This window comes from Lathyrus oleraceus, chromosome 7 (assembly GCF_024323335.1).
Source record: "Lathyrus oleraceus cultivar Zhongwan6 chromosome 7, CAAS_Psat_ZW6_1.0, whole genome shotgun sequence".
NCBI lineage: Eukaryota > Viridiplantae > Streptophyta > Magnoliopsida > Fabales > Fabaceae > Lathyrus > Lathyrus oleraceus.
In genome coordinates this window covers 233,859,031-233,880,637 of record NC_066585.1, presented here as the reverse complement: position 1 = coordinate 233,880,637, position 21,607 = coordinate 233,859,031, and the positions used below count along the sequence as shown (strand labels likewise).

Here is a 21,607-nt window from a genome sequence, read left to right as displayed (position 1 = left end):
ATTATGGCTCCGGTGGTAGCCAAGAATGGCCTTCATAAAATGATAGGTGTACTGGCATCTTCTTTGATGTCCATGATTATGAAGTTTGTAGGAATATAGAATTGTCCTACACGTACCAGGACATTCTCTAGTATACCGACAGGATATTTGATTGAGCAGTCAGCTAATTGAACAGACATATTGGTCGGTCTTAATTCTCCCATACTGAGCCTTTTACAAATGGTTAAGGGAATTACACTAATTCTGGCTCCCAGATCGCATAGAGCTTTCTCTATGACGAATTTTCCAATGACGCAGGGTATGGAGAAACTACCTGGGTCTTTTAGTTTGGGAGGCATGTTATTCTGGATTATGGCGCTACACTCGGCAGTAAGTGTAACTGTTTCGTCATCCTCAATCTTTTTCTTATTGGATAGGATTTCCTTAAGAAATTTGGCATAGGAGGGCATTTGTGTGATGGCTTCTGTAAAGGGTATCGTAATGTTTAGTTGCTTCAGAAGTTCAACAAATTTCCTAAATTGACTCGCAGTTTTAGAACTTTTGTGTCTTTGAGGATACGAAATGGGTGGTTTATAAGGAGGTGGAGACACATAAGCTTTTTCTTTCTCTTTGGCCTCTTGGGTATTATCTTCTGTTTCCTTTGGTTCATTCACCTGCTCAGTTGAGGTTTTATCTGGTTTTTGGTACATGGCAGGGTTTTGGAGTCTTGGATCTATGGGTCCGTCTACTTCTTTTCCACTCCTCAGTATAACGACATTTGCATGTCCCTTTGGATTAGGTTGCGACTGTATAGGAAATGTTCCAGCTGGAGCAGCTGTAGATGCTTGATGTTGATCCACTTGTGAAATTTGTGTTTCAAGCATTTTATTGTGGGTGGCTAAGGCGTCTACTTTGTTCGCTAGTTGTTTAAGTTGCTCGCTAGTATGTATGTTTTGGTTCAAGAAGTCTTTGTTCGTTTGAGCTTGGGTAGCTATGAAGCTTTCCATCATCAATTTAAGATTTGACTTCCTAGGCATGTTAGGAGCATTACTAGCTGGCTTTTGATATCCAGGCGGAACAGCTGGTGCTTGGCCAGGTGCATACAAGGCATTGTTATTCTTATACGAGAAATTAGGATGGTTTTTCCAACCTCGGTTGTAGGTATTCAAATAGGGATTTCCTTGTGTGTAATTCACTTGATCGGTTGGGACTCCTGCTAATATTTGACATTCTTGTGCAGTGTGTCCAGGGTTTCCACATAACTCACAGTTTGGAGTTACAGCAGCCACGGTGGCTGCGGGTGGTATGGTCAAGTTATCTAATTTTTGAACAAGGGCATCTACCTTTGCATGAACATGGTCAAGGCTACTAATTTCGTACATTCCACCCTTAATCTGGGACTTTTCCACTGGAGTTTGTTCACCTCCCCATTGGCAATGGTTTTGGGCCATGTTTTCAATGAGTTGATAGGCTTCGTTGTATAGCTTGTCCATAAGTGCACCGCCCGCGGCAACGTCTACTGTAAGTCTTGTGTTACACAGAAGCCCATTGTAAAATGTGTGAATGATCACCCAGTCTTCGAGACCGTGATGTGGACATATCCTCATCATGTCCTTGTATCTCTCCCACGCTTCGTAGAGAGATTCTACATCTTTTTGCCTAAATCCGTTGATTTGAGCTCTCAGCATAGCAGTTTTGCTCGGCGGAAAATATCGAGATAAGAAAACGTTCTTCAGTTCTTCCCATGTTGTAACGGAGTTGGAGGGCAAGGATTGCAACCAAGCCCAAGCTCTGTCTCTTAGTGAGAAAGGAAAGAGGCGCAGTCTTATCGCATCTTGAGATACACCATTCGCCTTTACAGTATTTGCGTACTGCACAATCTTGGTCAGGTGTTCATTAGTATCGTCCGTTGGATTTCCAGCAAATTGATGTTGTTGGACGGCTGATAATAGTGAGGGTTTCAACTCGAAATCGTTTTGATTGATAGCGGGGGCAGCAATGTTGTTGTGAGGTTCTTGTCAGGACGGGGTGGCGTAGAATTTAAGAGGACGATTCTGTGGTCCTTCTTCAGCCATGGTTGGTTTTTCTTCTGGTTTAGGAGGAGAGAAAATATCGGGAATATCGTACTTTTGTTGATATTCGTGTATTCAACGTCTCACGTATAAGAAACGCTCTAATTCTGGGACTGGTGGTGCTAAGTTATCGCCTTGTGAGCGAGTACTTGGCATACAATCAGGGAAATAAGGGAGAGTAAATTAGTTTTTATTTTTACCTTAGTCTATATCGTACAACGAAAGAATCGCACTATTAGACTAAAACAGGTCCCCGGCAACGGCGCCAAAAAGTTGATGCTTCGTCTGACTATATATAAAATATAGTCTATCGGGTACTTGACTGCAAGTGCACAGTCCAGTCGCTTTAGTTTTAAAAGATATCGATCCCACAGGGACCTATGGTCAAACTAGTGTTACTAACGTCACTATGCTTAGCTAAGGGAATGATTAGTAGAAGTTCGGGGGGCAAAATAATAAATCTAAGGGATATTTAGTTTTAAGAAAGATTTGATGGAAGGGATCAGTATGCAGCGCATTAATTGTCAGGGATTCGATAAGTCACCGGTGAATAGTTTAAATGCCAAATATCTCTCAGTAGAAAATATTTAATTAAAAAGCTTTATCTCACACTCTCGTGATTGTTGATTCGACCTATAGCTTTAAGTCAGAATGTACGCTCTCGCTGTCCCATTTGAAGTTAAAATTACTTTTTGAAAATAAATAAGTTCTAATTGCTTTTAAAGTGCTCTCGCTGTTTTTAAACTCAATGCCTAATTTTTACTATCCATCTCGAGCCTCACGCTCTCATGATTGTTGGTTCTCACCTTAGTTAATTTCCCACTCTCGTGGCAAAACCGTATTAAATAGCTTTTCACGCTTTTGTCATAACGTTAATTAAATTTAAATCAAAAACTTCAGCCTAAAAGATTGTTTGAGAAAAAGGGTTTTCACCGATTATTATTAAATCCCATCAAATTGAATTGCTACATACCGATACCGGTAATTTAGCCGGACATGCTAAATAAAGCAAACACAACGCATATACAGATCAACATTGCGGCAAACATGATTATAATAATAATTGGGCAATAATAATAATAATTCAATAAAAACCTGGCAATCGAAGTAACAGAGTATAGCGATTCTTGGAGTACTTGAGCAGTCCTCCACAAGTCGGTAGGCTTCTGCTTCTTCAATAAAAATTGCTTACTAAAATTAAATAAAGTGTAGTAGTTCCCCAGTGTAGGAAACTACTACTATGGCTAACTAGAAAACGGGAAGAAAAAGGGAAAAAGGAAAATTCTAAAAAGAATGGCGAATGAATTAAGGCAACAGAAACAAAGTTGCTGAAAAGAAAATAAACTAAAAAGCTAGAAAGCTGTAAAAATTAATTGCAGAGCGTAAGTGTAAATGTAGGCCTCCCCAATTTTTCCCCCTCTGGTCCTTTATATAGTGCTCCTTTAGGTCTTGGTGGTTGATATTTTTAAGGAATACTTGGTTTGAATGAGGAATCCGTGGGAGTCAAGTTGTTGGAGGGAATTTATGCACGTTTGGGTGCTTGTAATTGACTGTTTCAAAGTGCATATTCTGGCCGCGTGACGCTCGTCATGGGCCTGTGACGGTCGTCACAGGCTGGGTCGTGACGGGCATCATGAATCTGTGACGGTCGTCACATCAACAAATTCTGCATATCCTGTTTTCTGCTTTTTCCATTGCTTTCTCATCTGTTTCTTCTTCTTTTTCTTCCTTTTCTTTATTTTGCTCATTAATGCATGGAGATTTAAATACCTGCAAAAACAACACGAATACTTGCGCAATAATCGGGATATTAATTAAAATGGTATGATCTTGAGTGTAAATCAAGGCAAATATCTGATGTGTTTTCGCGTTATCAGTATGATCCCAATGCTTATGCTTATGATGGGAATGCATGAGGGATCTTAGGGTCAAAATTGGGGTCTTACACAAATCACCGGTCGTCTTCTCAAGCGACCTTGGCCAGACTGGTTCTCTCATCACCATCACAAAAATGAAAAAAAGAGGACATGATCTTATATAAAAAATGGCACTGATCACGAATTTGACCTCAATTCATCCTAACTCCAAGTATATTGAGAGATACATGGAGTTGAAATTTGAGGTACATGAACTGAATTGCTTTAATTTGGCCTCAAAGAAACTCAATCTTCTTGCCTACATTGGTAGGACTTCAGACAACCAAAGATCCAAGAGAATTGATGAGAATTGAGAGAGAATCAAAGAGAAGAAAAAATCTGGAAAATACCTTCAATGTTGTGCAGAACTTGATCTCTCTTGCTTCAATTCTTGTTTGATCTTACTCAGGAAGCTTGCAGAAGTGGCTTAGGATTGAAACAAAGCTTTGGATCCTGTAGTTTTTGAATCTCTAAACAGTGAGATTTAAACTCAATTTTCAAATGAAAATTCTCAGGTTTTCCTTTCAAATGTGAGGGTTTCAAGTGTGGGAGGCAAAGTTGGCGCACAAGGGTTCTCATTTCTGATGCTAGAGGCTCTTATTTATAGTAAATTCAAGTGTTATTTACACCTTCAAAATGTTTCCAAATTTGGCAATTGAGTGATACATGCTTGCATTGGCGTGTACAGGCCCATGAAGCTAATCAATTCAGTCCACAATTACATGTAATTGAGTCTGAAAGTGAATTGGATTGCAAGGCAAAAGTGTGTAGCTGTTTGAAGTTTGATCCTTGCCAAATGATGCAGCCATGTTCAGACCATGCGCAGACCATTCAAACCTTTTCCAAAATGGATGAAATCAGATTATTTGGAAAGGTTAGATCAATAGGAAGAACTCTCATGTTGAAAACTTTTCCATTTTAAGCTTGTATAATGATGAATTTTTAGGTGGAAGTTTGGAAATTTCAACCTGTCAAAAAAATTTCTAAGTGTCAAGCCATATGTTCAATTATTCCACCTTGGCTAACTTTTTATGTGAGCTTCAAATGAGAAATGTGTCTTCATAAAAGTTGTATCTCTTTCAAAAAAATTCAAAATGGTCACAAATTTTACCTCATTTGGATTCGGGATGAATGAGTTATGAATTTTTGAAGTTGAGGAAAATCACTTGTTCAATGGTATTGGTCCAAAATGACCTATAACGTAGCCTCATATCACATGCTCATAAAAGTTGAATTAGCTCTTCCTCCAAACATAAAAGTTTAATTAGACACCTTGAATTTGAATTTTCAACTTGGAGATCTTTCATATCATAAAAATTGAGCAAGTTATGGCCTTGAGAAGTTGACCTTCAAATTAGGGTTTAGACAAAATGACCTATAATCTTTCAACATAAAAAATGACTTTCCAAGAAAAACTAGCTCTATACCTAAACATGAAAGTTGTTTGGAATTTCATTAAGAGTAACGTTTCTCTTGGAATCATTTTCATATGATGAAAATTGTAGGAGATAGGGTCCAGGGGACCCCAGTTTTGGTCAGATGAATTCCTCAGGTCAACCACCATCAACCACCTTGCTAACTTGCAATTCCCTTGACTTTTGGGACTCCTGGGAGATCATATATGCATAAGATGATGAAATTTGAAGTGTACATTGAAATATTTGATCAATTGTTGAAGAAGCTTGGTGAAGAAGTTACACAAGATACCCATATGAACTAGGGTTTCCAAAGCAAACCAATTCCAAACTCTTGAAGAATTCTTGATCAAAATAATATGTAGAGATCATGGGGACTCATACATGATGCCTAGAGCCATTGTGGATCATTTCTTAGTTGAGCTCCTAGCAAAGAGGGTCTTAAACCCTGGATGTGTGCTTGATAGATCAAAGGTGATTAAGTGCCCTACCTACAAAAGAGTTAGACAAATGCAAAGACATATTTTTGGTATTTTGGTTAGTAAAGATGATAAAATACAAAGTATGATACAATCACATAGTGCTTGGTGATCTCTCCCAATACAAACCTAATGAATGAGGGGGGAAGGAGGATGCCAAGGTATGATCCCAATGCTAAGGCATATGATGAGATGGCATGAGGGATCTTAGGGTCAAAATTAGGGTCTTACAGGTATCTTTCTCGAATACTCTCAATCTAGTAAAGCATGTAGAGTATACAACAAAAGGTTACTTATTGTTGATGAATCCGTGCATATTTCCTTTGATGAATCTTATCCGAAAATTGTCGGAGAAGGTATTATTGTTTATGGTGCAGGTGTTCCTTCGGAAGACATAATAAAAGATCAAGAAGAAAAACGTGTTGAACCCCATCCAGAAATAGCTAAGGAGGGGCCAGATCAAATTTCCGAAAAGAAAGAGGAGGATCATTCAATTAATAACAATGATCTTCCTTTGGAATGGAAATCCTCTTAGGATCATCTCATCGATAATATTCTAGAAGATATCTCAAAGGGAGTTACCACACGGTCAAAGATAAGTAACTTTTGTTATCATTTCGCTTTCGTCTCTCAAAATGAGCCTAAAATCTCCAAAGATGCATTACTCGATGAACATAGGTTTTTAGTGATGCAAGAGGAACTTAATCAATTCAAAAGAAATAAGGTGTGGAATCTTGTTCCCCATCCTCGATACCATCGAGTAATCGACACTAAATGGGTGTTTAGGACCAAGTTAGATGAAAACAGAGTTATAACTCGCAACAAGGATCTCCTTGTTGCTAAACGGTATAACCAAGAAGAAGGCATCGACTATGAGGAAACTTATGCCCCGGTTGCCCGACTTGAGGCTATACGCCTTTTGCTTGCCTATGCTTGTTCTCAAAATTTCAAATGGATGTTAAGAGCGCTTTCCTAAACAGCCACATTAATGAAGAGGTCTATGTATCTCAACCTTCTGGTTTTGAAAACTATGAGAATCCTAACTATGTTTATAAGCTTAAACATGCTTTGTACGGTCTCAAACAAGCCCCCAGGGCATGGTATGAGCGTCTTAGCAAATTTCTACTAGAACAAGGATTCTCAAGAGGGAAGGTTGGTATAACCCTTTTTATTAAGCGTCAAGGAAAATACTCTATCTTAGTTCAAGTCTATGTAGGTGACATTATTTTTGGATCTACTAACATAAATTTGGTCAAGGAATTCTCTAAGTTGATGTAGGGAGAATTTGAAATGGGCATGATGGGGGAGTTAAATTACTTCCTCGGACTTCAAATCAAGCAATTTGAAGAAGGAACTTTTGTGAGCCAAACGAAGTATTATAATGAGCTACTCAAGCGCTTCGATATGGCAAACTCCAAAGTAATCGACACTCTAATGCCTACTGTTGTTAATATGGATCGGGATGAAAATGGTAAGGCCTTAGATATAAAAAGGTATAGAGGTATAATCAGATCTCTCCTATATCTTACCGAATCTCGACCATACATTATGTTTAGTGTATTTATGTGTGCTAGATATCAATCATGTCCCAAAGAATCACATTTAAAGGTCGTCAAGCGCATACTTAGATACCTCGGTGGTACTTCAAATTATGGGATTTTTTCTTCTAAGGGAAGTGATTACTCTTTGGTTGGCTACTCCGATTCCGATTTTTTCGGTTGCAAATCGGATAGGAAAAGCACTAGTGGCACTTTTCATTTTTATTCAAATTCCTTAGTGAGTTGGCACATTAAAAAGCAAGTTTTAGTTGCTTTGTCAACAGCCGAGGCGGAATACGTTGCTGCGGGTAATTGTTGTGCTCAAATTTTATGGCTCAAACAACAATTATTGACTTCAATGTTCAACTTGAACGAACTCCCATATTTTGTGACAACACAAGCACCATCAATTTAACCAAAAATCCTATACTACATTCGCGCACTAAACATATTGAAATTTGGCATCACTTTCTTAGGGATCATGTTGAGAAAGGTGATGTTGTCTTCGAGCATGTTTGTCATACCCCAAAATTTACCATACCCCTCACAAAGTTCATCTAGGTCACTAACCCTATTCATGTACGTATCTTAATATCATTTCATTTCATTTGCATAATCATGGTCCAATACAAGAGGACGGGTATCTTAGATTCCAGGATTTGTGCTTCCACCTAGTGGAAACTGGGGTTTCTCTGTAGCTAGAGGTGACTCAACTATCAAATCCAAATTGGAGGTATCTCTTGAAGCATGTGTATATGCTCAACATTGAAGATTCAATTGTGACTTCTTGTTGGTTTCTATAAATCCTAATTGTATTATGTTTGACCATCCCTTCTATCCATTTTCCCATCCGTGTCAAACATACATAATATCAGATCTTCTTGTGTGTCTTGGCAATTTGTATTATATTTGACCAATCCCTTCCATCCATTTCCCCAGCCGTGTCAAACATACATAATATCATACCTTCTTGTGTGTCTTGGCAATTTGTATTATGTTTGACCAATCCCTTCCATCCATTTCCCCAGTCATGTCAAACATACATAATATCTGACCTTCCTGTGTGTCTTTGCAATTTGTATTATGTTTGACCAATTCTTTCTATCCATTTCCCCAGCCGTGTCAAACATACATAATATCAGACCTTCTTGTGTGTCTTTGCAATTTGTATTATGTTTGACCAATCCTTTCTACCCATTTCCCCGATACTGTTAAACGCAAATACTATCAGACCTTCCTGTGTGTCTTTGTAAATTTGAATGTGTTTAACCAATACCTCCGTATGAGTCTGAACTTTGTGGTCAGTATTCACGACCTCCTTGAAATACCGGACGGTGTTTGGGCCTTCCTTCCTTTTCTGGCCGACTATGAAAAAAATAAATCCCCTCGGAGAACCCTGTACATGATGGTTCAATCCACATCCTTTCTTCACCAACCGCCACATCAAAGTCTAGGTTCCACCTGGAAAATCATTTCTTCCAGCATCTTCCCCCCTTTCCCCCCGACGGAAATTGCCTCAGTACTTGCCATAGAGTTTTGAAAAACAAATAGAAAAAGAAAAGCTTATTAATAAAAAAAATAGAGAGCTTGTTGAAAAAAAAGAGTCAATCATATTGCACATGTCATGCACCCCTAACCTTTCATAAATACCCATTGACCAGATAACATTTAAATCCCCAACAGTTGCCCCGCACAAAAGATACTTTGGTCATCCTATACATCAGTGGAGAATTTCTTTGTGACCTATCTTCACATTTCATTTGTTCTTGGTGGGAAAATTTTTCGATATTTTAGTATTTAATCCCCTCCTAGCTTGAATGTTCGGAAGCTATTACTATCCATACATTCAGGTTTGAGAAGATTTAATAGGGGCAGCTGTCATACCCCAAAATTCACCATACCCCTCACAAAGTTCATCTAGCCCACTAACCCTAGTCATGTACGTATCTTAGTATCATTTCATTTCATTTGCATAATCATGGTCCAATACAAGAGGATGGGTATCTTAGATTCCAGGCTTTGTGCTTGCACCTAGTGGAAACTGGGGTTTCTCTGTAGCTAGAGGTGGCTCAACTATCAAATCCTAATTGGAGGTATCTCTTGAAGCATGTGTATATGCTTAGCATTGGAGATTCAACTGTGACTTCTTGTTGGTTTCTATAAAGCCTAATCGTGTCCCCAAACCCTAATTCACGACACTACTCCTTGTGTGTACCCCTAATCCTACTTCATTAGTCCATCACCATACCATAGAGTATAAGTTTCACTTGCTTAGCTAAGATCCAGTCGAAACCCACGTGTTCAGGATCTTTGGTTTAAGTTCAATGTCATATCATCTGATCATTTTTTTATCCATAGCTCAGGGTTTGTTCTTGGTTTATTTGTGTTCATAGTCTTTTCATGATGGATTTCATTGGTTCGTTGGTCCATGTTAAGATGACTTATCAAAGTCTTATTAGTGTTAGTCATCATCCATTAAGTGTGTTGATTTCAAGAGGCTTATCTTCGAGTATGTGGATGGTTCGTTCAAGTTTATTTGCCATACAATTCATTCCATGTTCATACAATAGTTTGTTTATCAAAGTCATATTCATGTCAATTCAATCATTACAACATCAAATTCATGACCAAGATCACATTCAAATGGATATTACATGACATTTCATTACATGAAAGAGTGCAATTTGGAAACTTGGACCACTTGTTGACTTTGGTCAACATTTGACTTTGGTCAACAATTGACTTTTTGGTCAACCTTGACCAAAGTCAGCCCAAACCACAATTTCAAACCAAAGCCTTGTTTCCATCTATCATTAAACCATTAACCTTAATCCCATTCATTATGAACACAATACATCAATTCCATCTTAAGTTCAATCTCCAAACTTCTTACATTTTTTGAAACCATTCTTCGATAACCATTTTTAATACTTCCATTCTCATAACACAACCATTCCATCCTATTTTCAGTTTTCCAAATTACATTTCATTCAATCCCAAATGCTTACATTTTCCAATCCATTCACAAACATAAAATCTCTAATTCTATTACATAGTATCACAATATATGGTTTGAATCAAATGAGAGAGTTATTGTACTCAAGTTCAAAGCCTTGCATCACTTGTGGAAAGAAGATATGCTCTTATTGTCAATTAAGAAATCCCGACCAAAATCTCATAAGAAAAATGAACCAAGTGTACGAACTATGTAACACCCCTTTTTCTATCCCAAAATACTTAACATATGATCAGAGTAAATAAGCACGCATATAAACAAAAGGGCGTCACATCGACGTTTTCAAAAACTAAAAGCTTTCAAAAACCAACATCATTCGTCATCAACATACAATACACCTGGTCATTTAAAATAACACATCTCAATTATCATGAATATTCCAGAATATGCGTTCGCAGCGAAAAATAATGAATACTCATGTATTTCATAAAATGATCCATGTCCCATACCATGATCATCTCTCAATAATCGCCTCAAGATAAAATAAAACAAGTAATAACATAATGCATATCCAAATAAGATATGAGTTCAATACTACTAATCTACCCAGTGTTACATGACCAGAGCATTGACTCATTACCTAGTATTCAAACTAAAATGCGGAAACTCTCCGGCTAATCTCGAGCGAGCTACCGTCCACTTACTTCAGCAATACTACTCTGGAGTATCTGCACGATACCCATGTAAAGGTAACATTCAAACAGAAAGGGTGAGAATTCAAATCATTACGAAGGAGTATAATAAGGCACAATGATTAATTCAACAATTAACGAAATTCATCACACCTTGTATTATTATGTCAATAATATTAATCCACATTTATTTCATATGTTTCAAACATACATCAAACTCAAGGAGTTAATATTAAAATTCAATACTATATTCTCAAATATACACATAACCACAATTATCACATAATCACATATTTCACCAAGTTATACATCCAAACATCACCAAATTCAATTACCATATCTCAAACACACATCACATTCACATTAATACATACATTCAATTATCACATAACTTTAATGTGACTCAATGCAAGACATGTGACACTATGCATGCGGTACCTCAATATCTAGAATCCAAGCCACGCTTCCGATTCGAACAAGATCAAAGCAACTACGCCTATTTCCAATTAAGGATCAACGTCTGCTACGTCTGTTTCCAATGAAGGATCACCGTTTACTACCTCGCCTATTTCCAATTAAGGATCAACGAGTGCTACATCTACCTCGCCTATTTCCAATTAAGGATCAACGAGTGCTACATCTACCTCGCCTATTTCCAATTAAGGATCAACGAGTGCTACATCTACCTCGCCTATTTCCAATTAAGGATCAACGAGTGCTACATGTGAACCCACAGTTTCACCACTTCCACAATGAAGTCGACCATGCCATGAATGAATGTACAAATACCAATACATATGCAATTAAGATCATCTCTACCATCTTAACATTCCACATATCACGTTAATTCAACTCTATGAATTATCCACCAATGGTACATATACACATTCATAACAAATACACCATTCACACATCCGCCAATGGTACATATACACATTCATAACAATATATCATTCATAATCCACCAATGGTACATATACACATTCATAACAATATATCATTCACAATCCACTTTTCAAACAGTGGTAACCGGTTAACGCTCGGTGAGTAATCGGTTACTGTAAAACAGAATTAACAGATTTTCAAGCAAGTAACCGGTTAACACTCGGTGGGTAACCCGTTACTCAGTTTAACAGAATGCAGATTTTTAAGCAAGTAACCAGTTAACGCTCGGTGGGTAACCGGTTACCGTAAAACAGAATTCACAGATTTTCAAGCAAGTAACCGGTTAACGCTCGGTGAGTAATCGGTTACTGTAAAACAGAATACAAAATTTTCTGCATTTTTCATCGTTGGAGGACTTTCGGACCTCCAATTTCGATTCCGTAAAAAGCTACACGTTCAGAAAATTATGACTCATACAATACTCTAAATATATGACATTAATTTACAGTTTTAACCCAATCAAATCACCATAAATTAAGAACACTCATCAAAGCCTAACAATTCCAAAACTTGCAATTTAAGGATTTCAACCTGAACATGTTCCTACCCATTGACCCGATCATACTAACCCATAATAATAAGGATTCCCCCCTTACGTCTTCAATTTGATGGAAACCCTAGCTTCTCTTTACTTTTCCTCTTCTCCTTACTCTTCCTCTTCTCTTTCTCTATTTTTGTCAAATGATCAAATGAATCCTAATCTCCTTCTCCTCTTACTATTTATATTAGTATTCTATTTGGGCTTAAATCATGATATATCCCTCATTTAATTAATAGGCCCAATAAAACCTAATATTTAAATGTCTCTATTTAATTCAAATAATTAAACCACTTAATATGCACCCCAAGTTAATTAATTCAATTATTTAATTATATCTCATATCAACTAAATAATTAATTAATACACCAATTCAATTAATATAATCAATTATCATACTACCTAACAACCAATTAATTAATTAACACTCCAAATAGTTAATTAAAATATAATAATAATAATATAAGAATTAATTACTAAAATTGGGTTGTTACAACTCTCCCCCACTTAAAAGATTTTCGGCCTCAAAAATATGCCTCAAACAAACAACTCCGGATACGATTCCTTCATCTTATCCTCGAGTTCCCAAGTAATATTACCATTGGCGACTCCGCCCCATATCACTTTCACCAAAGCAATCTCCTTACCCCGAAGCTTCTTCACTTCTCGATCTTCAATTCGCATAGGTGATGTATCGATCGTCAAATTATCCCGCACTTGAACATCATCTAATGGAACAACATGTGATGGATCCGCAATGTACTTCCTCAATTGAGACACATGGAACACATAATGAAGATTATAAAGTGATGGTGGTAATGCAATCCGATATGCCACTTCACCTACCCTCTCGGAAATCTGATAAGGACCAATGAAACGCGGCGTCAACTTACGCGACTTCAAAGCTCTACCAACACCCGTTATTGGCGTAACTCGAAGAAACACATGCTCATCTTTCTCAAACTCAAGAGCTTTCCTCCTCTTATCATGATAATTCTTTTGACGACTCTGAGAAGCCTTCATCTTCTCTTGAATCATCTTAATCTTATCCGTAGTCTCTTGAATCAACTTGGGTCCAACCACAACACTCTCTCCCGATTCGTACCAACACAAAGGAGTTCTATACCTTCTACCATAAAGAGCCTCAAAAGGTGCCATTCCAATAGTCGAATGGAAACTGTTGTTATACGTAAACTCGATAAAAGGCAAGAAACTATCCCAATTTCCTCCTTGTTCCAAAACACAAGACCTCAAAAGATCTTCAAGTGACTGAATAGTCCTCTCCGTTTGACCATCAGTTTGCGGATGATACGCCGAACTCAAACGCAACTTCGTACCCAAAGCACTTTGCAAACCTTCCCAAAATCTCGAAGTGAACCTCGGATCTCTATCCGAAACAATGCTCGACGGAATACCATGCAAACACACAATCCTTTCGATGTACAACTTAGCGAGTCTCTCCATCGAATAATCCATCCTCATCGGAATAAAATGAGCACATTTTGTCAACCTGTCCACAACGACCCAAATCGCCTCACAATTACTCAATGTTCTCGGCAAACCCGAAACAAAATCCATAGAGATACTATCCCACTTCCACTCGGGAATAGATAACGGTTGCATCAAACCAGACGGCTTTTGATGTTCAATCTTTGACTTTTGACAAGTCAAACATGAATACACAAATTCCGCTACATCCTTCTTCATACCTTGCCACCAAAACATCTTCCGCAAGTCTTGATACATTTTAGTAGCACCAGGGTGAATACTCAAACCACTTCTATGCCCTTCCTCGAGAATCCTCTTTCTCAAATCCGCAACATCCGGAACACAAACTCGATCACGACATCTCATGATACCATTCTCATCAATCCGAAAGTCACCACCTTTGCCTTGATTAATTAATGTCGTAACATCGACTAATTTCAAATCTGACTTCTGACCTTCTCTAATCTCGTCAAGAACGCCACACGTAAGCTTCAACATACCAAGTTTAACACACGAAGACGTCGCTTCACAAACCAAACTCAAATCTCTAAATTGCTCCAACAATTCAAACTCTCGAATCATCAACATAGACATGTGCAATGACTTCCTACTCAATGCATCGGCTACAACATTCGCTTTTCCAGGATGATAATTCAAACCAAAATCGTAATCTTTCAAGAATTCCAACCATCTCCTTTGCCTCATATTCAATTCTTTCTGATCGAACAAGTACTTCAAACTCTTGTGATCACTAAACACATCAAATCGCGATCCAAACAAGTAATGTCTCTAAAGCTTCAACACAAACACCACGGCGGCCAACTCTAAATCATGCGTCGGATAATTCCTCTCATGAACTTTAAGTTGCCTTGAAGCATCAAAACACCTCCCAAACCCAACAAAGAAGCATCACAATACACAACGAAAGTTTCTAACGGATCCGGTAAAATCAAAATGGGAGCCGTAGTCAATCTTCTCTTAAGCTCTTGAAAATCCGCTTCACACTACGAAGTCCAAATGAAAGCTTGACCTTTCCTAGTCAACTGCGTCAATGGTAACGACAACTCAGAAAATCCTTCAATGAACTTCCTATAATAACCAGCCAAACCACGGAAACTTCGAATCTCAACAACAGACTTAGGAGCTTCCCACTGAGATACAACTTCAATCTTCGTAGGATCCACATAAATACCACCACTCGAAATCACATGTCCAAGAAAACTTACTTCACTCAACCAAAACTCACATTTAGAGAGTTTAGCAAACAACTTCCTCTCTTTCAACACCGATAACACAACCTTCAAATGCTCGGCATGATCCTCTTTACTCTTGGAATAAATCAATATATCATCGATGAACACCACAACAAACTTATCCAGATAGTCATGAAAAATTCTATTCATATACTCCATAAATACACCAGGTGCATTAGTCACACCAAAAGGCATCACGGAGTACTCGTAGTGATCGTACCTTGTCCGAAAAGCAGTCTTTTGAATATCCTCAGCCTTTACACGAATCTGATGATACCCAGACCTCAAATCAATCTTCCTAAACACACAAGCTCCAACCAATTGATCCATCAAATCGTCAATCCTCGGAAGTGGATACTTGTTCTTAATCGTCACTTTATTCAGTTGTCTATAATCAACACATAATCTCATAGAACCTTCTTTCTTCTTGACCAACAGAACAGGTGCACCCCACGGCGACACACTAGGACGAATAAACCTCTTCTCAAGCAAGTCTTCAAGTTGACTCTTCAACTCTTTCAACTCAGAAGCAGACATTCTATAGGGAGCCATCGATACAGGACTAGTTCCAGGAACTAAATCAATCGAAAACTCAACCTCACGTTCCGGCGGTAAATCGCTTATATCTTCAGGAAATACCTCCGCAAACTCACAAACTATTGGCAATTCTTCAATCGTCCTCTTCTCATGAATATCCAAAGTTGCCAACAACATAAACAACTCGGCACCATCTCGCACCGATTCATCAACTTGCTTAGCAGACACAAACCAATCTTCCTTAGCACCAACCTCAGGAAAAATAACCGTCTTCTCAAAACAGTTGATATACACCCGATTAAATTCTAACCAATTCATACCCAAAATCACATCAAGTTGCTCTAAAGGAAGACAAACTAAATCAATTCCAAAATCCCTACCAAAGATACTCAACGGACACTTCAGACACACATAGGAAGTAGAAACAGAACCCATAGCAAGTGTATCAATAACCATACTTCTACGCATATCAGATAATATAAGATTCAGTCTCTTAGCACAATCCAAAGAAATGAAAGAATGTGTTGCACCGGTATCAATAATGGCAGTCAAAGGTGTACCATTAATAAAGCACGTACCTTGGATTAGCCTATCATCGGTAGAGGCCTCCGCACCAGACAATGCAAACACCTTTCCCTTCGCTTGCTCCTTCTTCGGCTTATCACATTTGGTACTAATGTGACCTTTCTCACCACAGTTGAAGCAAGTCATGCTCGAACCAACTCCACAATTGTTTCCTCTGTGACCACTCTTGCCACAATTAAAACACTTCACAGGATCCCTACTACAATCAATAGCACGATGTCCTTCAACGCCACATTTGAAACACTTAAGTGGAGTAGAAGATCCTCCCACACTTGGCTTCTTGCCAAAACCAGATTGTCTCCTCTTGTCATCATACGACTTTCCACGATCTTGGTTTTTCCCCTTCAAACTCTTGTAGACAGAAACACTCTCCCTACTATCCTCATCATAAATCCGACTCTTGTTAACCGACTCCGTAAAACAAGTAATTTGTTGGTAACCAATGGCCTTCTTGATATCATGTCTCAAGCCATTCATAAACTTCAAACATTTAGATCTCTCAGCATTAGCAGTATTTAATGAGGACAATACTTGATAAGCTCCTGAAATCTAGCAGCATATTCAGCAATAGTACCATTTCCTTGCTTCAATTCAAGGAACTCCACCTCTTTCTTCCCACGACAATCTTCTGGAAAATAGTTTTCCAAGAAGACTTCACGGAACAGAGCCCAAGTAACCTCAATGATGTCTTCTTCAAACCTCTGAAGAGTGTTATTCCACCAATCTTCAGCTTCCTTCTCAAGCATATGAGTACCAAACTGCACTTTCTGAGCATCAGTACAGTTCATGACTCTGAAGATATTCTCAATTGCCTTCAGCCAAGCTTGAGCTTTATCAGGTTCATGCCCACCCTCAAAGACAGGAGGATTGTTCCGCTGGAATCTCCCCAAAGCACGGAACTCATCATTATCTCCATTTTGGTTACCAGCATTCGCTTGAGGGATCTGACCCATGGATTCAGCCAACATCCTCAGCGCCTCAGCAATGGCATCATCATTCCTTCCTGCAACCATCGTCCTGAACAGTCCGAACAATCAGACAAACAGTATCGATCGTGTCAGATACACAAATCAAATACCACGGAATGGAAAACCCTAACGACTATTGACCAACTGGTCGACCATGCTCTGATACCACTTTGTAACACCCCTTTTTCTACCCCAAAATACTTAACATATAATCAGAGTAAATAAGCACGCATATAAACAAAAGGGCGTCACATCGACGTTTTCAAAAACTAAAAGCTTTCAAAAACCAACATCATTCGTCATCAACATACAATACACCTGGTCATTTAAAATAACACATCTCCATGAATATTCCAGAATATGCGTTCGCAGCGAAAAATAATGAATACTCATGTATTTCATAAAATGATCCATGTCCCATACCATGATCATCTCTCAATAATCGCCTCAAGATAAAATAAAACAAGTAATAACATAATGCATATCCAAATAAGATATGAGTTCAATACTACTAATCTACCCAGTGTTACATGACCAGAGCATTGATTCATTACCTAGTATTCAAACTAAAATGCGGAAACTCTCCGACTAATCTCGAGCGAGCTACCGTCCACTTACTTCAGCAATACTACTCTGGAGTATCTGCACGATACCCATGTAAAGGTAACATTCAAACAGAAAGGGTGAGAATTCAAATCATTACGAAGGAGTATAATAAGGCATAATGATTAATTCAACAATTAACGAAATTCATCACACCTTGTATTATTATGTCAATAATATTAATCCACATTTATTTCATATGTTTCAAACATACATCAAACTCAAGGAGTTAATATTAAAATTCAATACTATATTCTCAAATATACACATAACCACAATTATCACATAATCACATATTTCACCAAGTTATACATCCAAACATCACCAAATTCAATTACCATATCTCAAACACATATCACATTCACATTAATACATACATTCAATTATCACATAACTCTAATGTGACTCAATGCAAGACATGTGACACTATGCATGTGGTACCTTAATGTGAACCCAAAGTTTCACCGCTTTCCGATTCAATATCTAGAATCCAAGCCACGCTTCCGATCCGGACAAGATCAAAGCAACTACGTTTATTTCCAATTAAGGATCAACGTCTGCTACGTCTGTTTCCAATGAAGGATCACTATTTACTACCTCGCCTATTTCCAATTAAGGATCAACGAGTGCTACATCTACCTCGCCTATCTCCAATTAAGGATCAACGAGTGCTACATCTACCTCGCCTATTTCCAATTAAGGATCAACGAGTGCTACATCTACCTCGCCTATTTCCAATTAAGGATCAACGAGTGCTACATGTGAACCCACAGTTTCACCACTTCCACAATGAAGTCGACCATGCCATGAATGAATGTACAAATACCAATACATATGCAATTAAGATCATCTCTACCATCTTAACATTCCACATATCACCACAATACAACTCTATGAATTATCCACCAATGTTACATATACACATTCATAACAAATACACCATTCACACATCCGCCAATGGTACATATACACATTCATAACAATATATCATTCACAATCCACCAATGGTACATATACACATTCATAACAATATATCATTCACAATCCACTTTTCAAACAGTGGTAACCGGTTAACGCTCGGTGAGTAACCAGTTACTGTAAAACAGAATTAACAGATTTTCAAGCAAGTAACCGGTTAACGCTCGGTGGGTAACCCGTTACTCAGTTTAACAGAATTCAGATTTTTAAGCAAGTAACCGGTTAACACTCGGTGGGTAATCAGTTACTGTAAAACAGAATTCACAGATTTTCAAGCAAGTAACCGGTTAACGCTCGGTGAGTAACCGGTTACTGTAAAACAGAATGCAAAATTTTCTGCGTTTTTCATCGTTGGGGGACTTTCGGACCTCTGATTTTGATTCCGTAAAAAGCTACACGTTCAGGAAATTATGACTCATATAATACTCTAAATATATGACATTAATTTACATTTTTAACCCAATCAAATCACCATAAATTAAGAACACTCATCAAAACCTAACAATTCCAAAACATGCAATTTAAGGATTTCAACCTAAACATGTTCCTACCCATTGACCCGATCATACTAACCCATAATAATAAGGATTCTCCCCTTACCTCTTCAATTTGATGGAAACCCTAGCTTCTCTTTACTTTTCCTCTTCTCCTTACTCTTCCTCTTCTCTTTCTCTATTTTTGTCAAATGATCTAATGAATCCTAATCTCCTTCTCCTCTTACTATTTATATTAGTATTCTATTTGGGCTTAAATCATGATATATCCCTCATTTAATTAATAGGCCCAATAAAACCTAATATTTAAATGTCTCTATTTAATTCAAATAATTAAACCACTTAATATGCACCCCAAGTTAATTAATTCAATTATTTAATTATATCTCATATCAACTAAATAATTAATTAATACACCAATTCAATTAATATAATCAATTATCATACTATCTAACAACCAATTAATTAATTAACACTCCAAACAATTAATTAAAATATAATAATAATAATATAAGAATTAATTACTAAAATTGGGTTGTTACAAACTACCTGTAGTAGTAATCTAAAGAACCGATCTTCCATTCGTTCTCGGTTTCCTTTCCCTGCTGGAAATCATCTAAGCTTGGTTCCAACATCAGATATTATTAATTTCCCAATCAAACTTATTTCAGAATCCCAAGCACAGGTACAGAGGAACACCCTAAAGATGCCAGCATTAATATTGGATGAGAAAGAGAAGATGGTTACAAAATTCATATCTAGTAATGGGATGGTTGAAGATCTGATGGTGATCGGGAAGATAGCAAGTGTACTATTTTTCCTTTTATAGTAATAATGGGGAAATTCCCCAAATGTCGATCTCAAGGACTGCAAGTCAATATCGAGTTTAAATTATCATTCAATTAAACAAAAAGTATTAATTTGGTTTTTAGATGTAAAAATATAAGAATAAAGGCAAAGACAAATAAGAATGAAAATAAGGGTTTGCAGGGTAAAAGGAACAATGCCAGGGAAGGTGTATGATTTGTCCCTATAACAGCTCTGAGTCACTATTGCATCAACAAATATCAATTACTACCAGTTCTTAAGGGTATTTTCTCCCGAGTCCTTGGTGAGAAAACCTTTAATCAATCTACCCTAATTTATATGTCCATAGCCAATTAAGGTGAAGTTAAGCTTTATAATATCAAGAATACTCTGGTTCATACATGGTATCCATAGTCCTAGGTGATATCTACTGTAGAGTAACCTTATGAAAACCTTATCAATGGCGGTCCAGCCTAATTGATAACCACAAATCAATCTCAATTGGTCCGAAAGAGAAAGCAATAAACACATCAAAAGGTTACCGTAAAAATAATATTATAAATGCAAATGTAAACTCAAGTTCGTTACAATTCTAAATCAGGGATACCCCCTATCATTTGGGGGTTTAGCTACTCATATTGTTTAAAAAAATGCAAGATAAAAATTATACCTTACAAGTAATTGGATGACTTTAATCTTCAATCGCTCCCACTCATGAAAACCTTCAGCTCTCCAAACTCCTTGTTCTCTGTAATACTTGGGCTTGGGCTGACACGGGTGGCCGTGTCAGTCTACTGTTATTGGTGACACGCCCATGGTCTATTGACACGGGGGAGGGGGGGTGATGCCTGACACGGGTGGCCGTGTCAGGCCATTGTCTTCCTTGCCACACCCTCCTTTGCTTGACACGACCCATGTCAGGTGACACGGGTGGCCGTGTCAGGTCTCCTGTACCGGGGTTTTCCACTCCTTTGCTTGCCAGAATCTTGCATTGTCTCGCTCTGAGTTTCCTGGTTCTTCTACTTGGACCTGCCAGACAAAATCACAACTATCCCACGCATAAAATCACGAAAATAGAATTAAAATATAACAATGAATGAAAATGCTTAAATATTATACCGGAAGTAAAATTGCCTTGAAAAGTATCAAATATGCTTGCACAGTGTTTCAAAATCCTCGAATTCTTGTCGGATCAGTAATAAAAACTTAATGCAAATGGTGATTGATAAGCTGGCTATTGAGAAATAAAGAGATATGATCAATCCTTGGACATCATAAGAGAAAGATATATTCTTAGAGAAATTTGTTGTGTTTGGAAAAGATTTCCAGAAAATTGCTTCTTTCCTTGATCACAAGACAACTGC

General features: G+C 37.7%; 1 non-coding gene across 1 annotated transcript; it reads left to right on the top strand.

Annotated features, from left to right (window-relative positions):
- The first annotated feature begins 1,560 nt into the window (after window positions 1–1,560).
- LOC127109887 (small nucleolar RNA R71) lies at window positions 1,561–1,667 on the top strand. Its single transcript, XR_007797133.1, has one exon. It is a non-coding gene; the product is annotated as a small nucleolar RNA R71 (small nucleolar RNA).
- The last annotated feature ends 19,940 nt before the right edge of the window (window positions 1,668–21,607 follow it).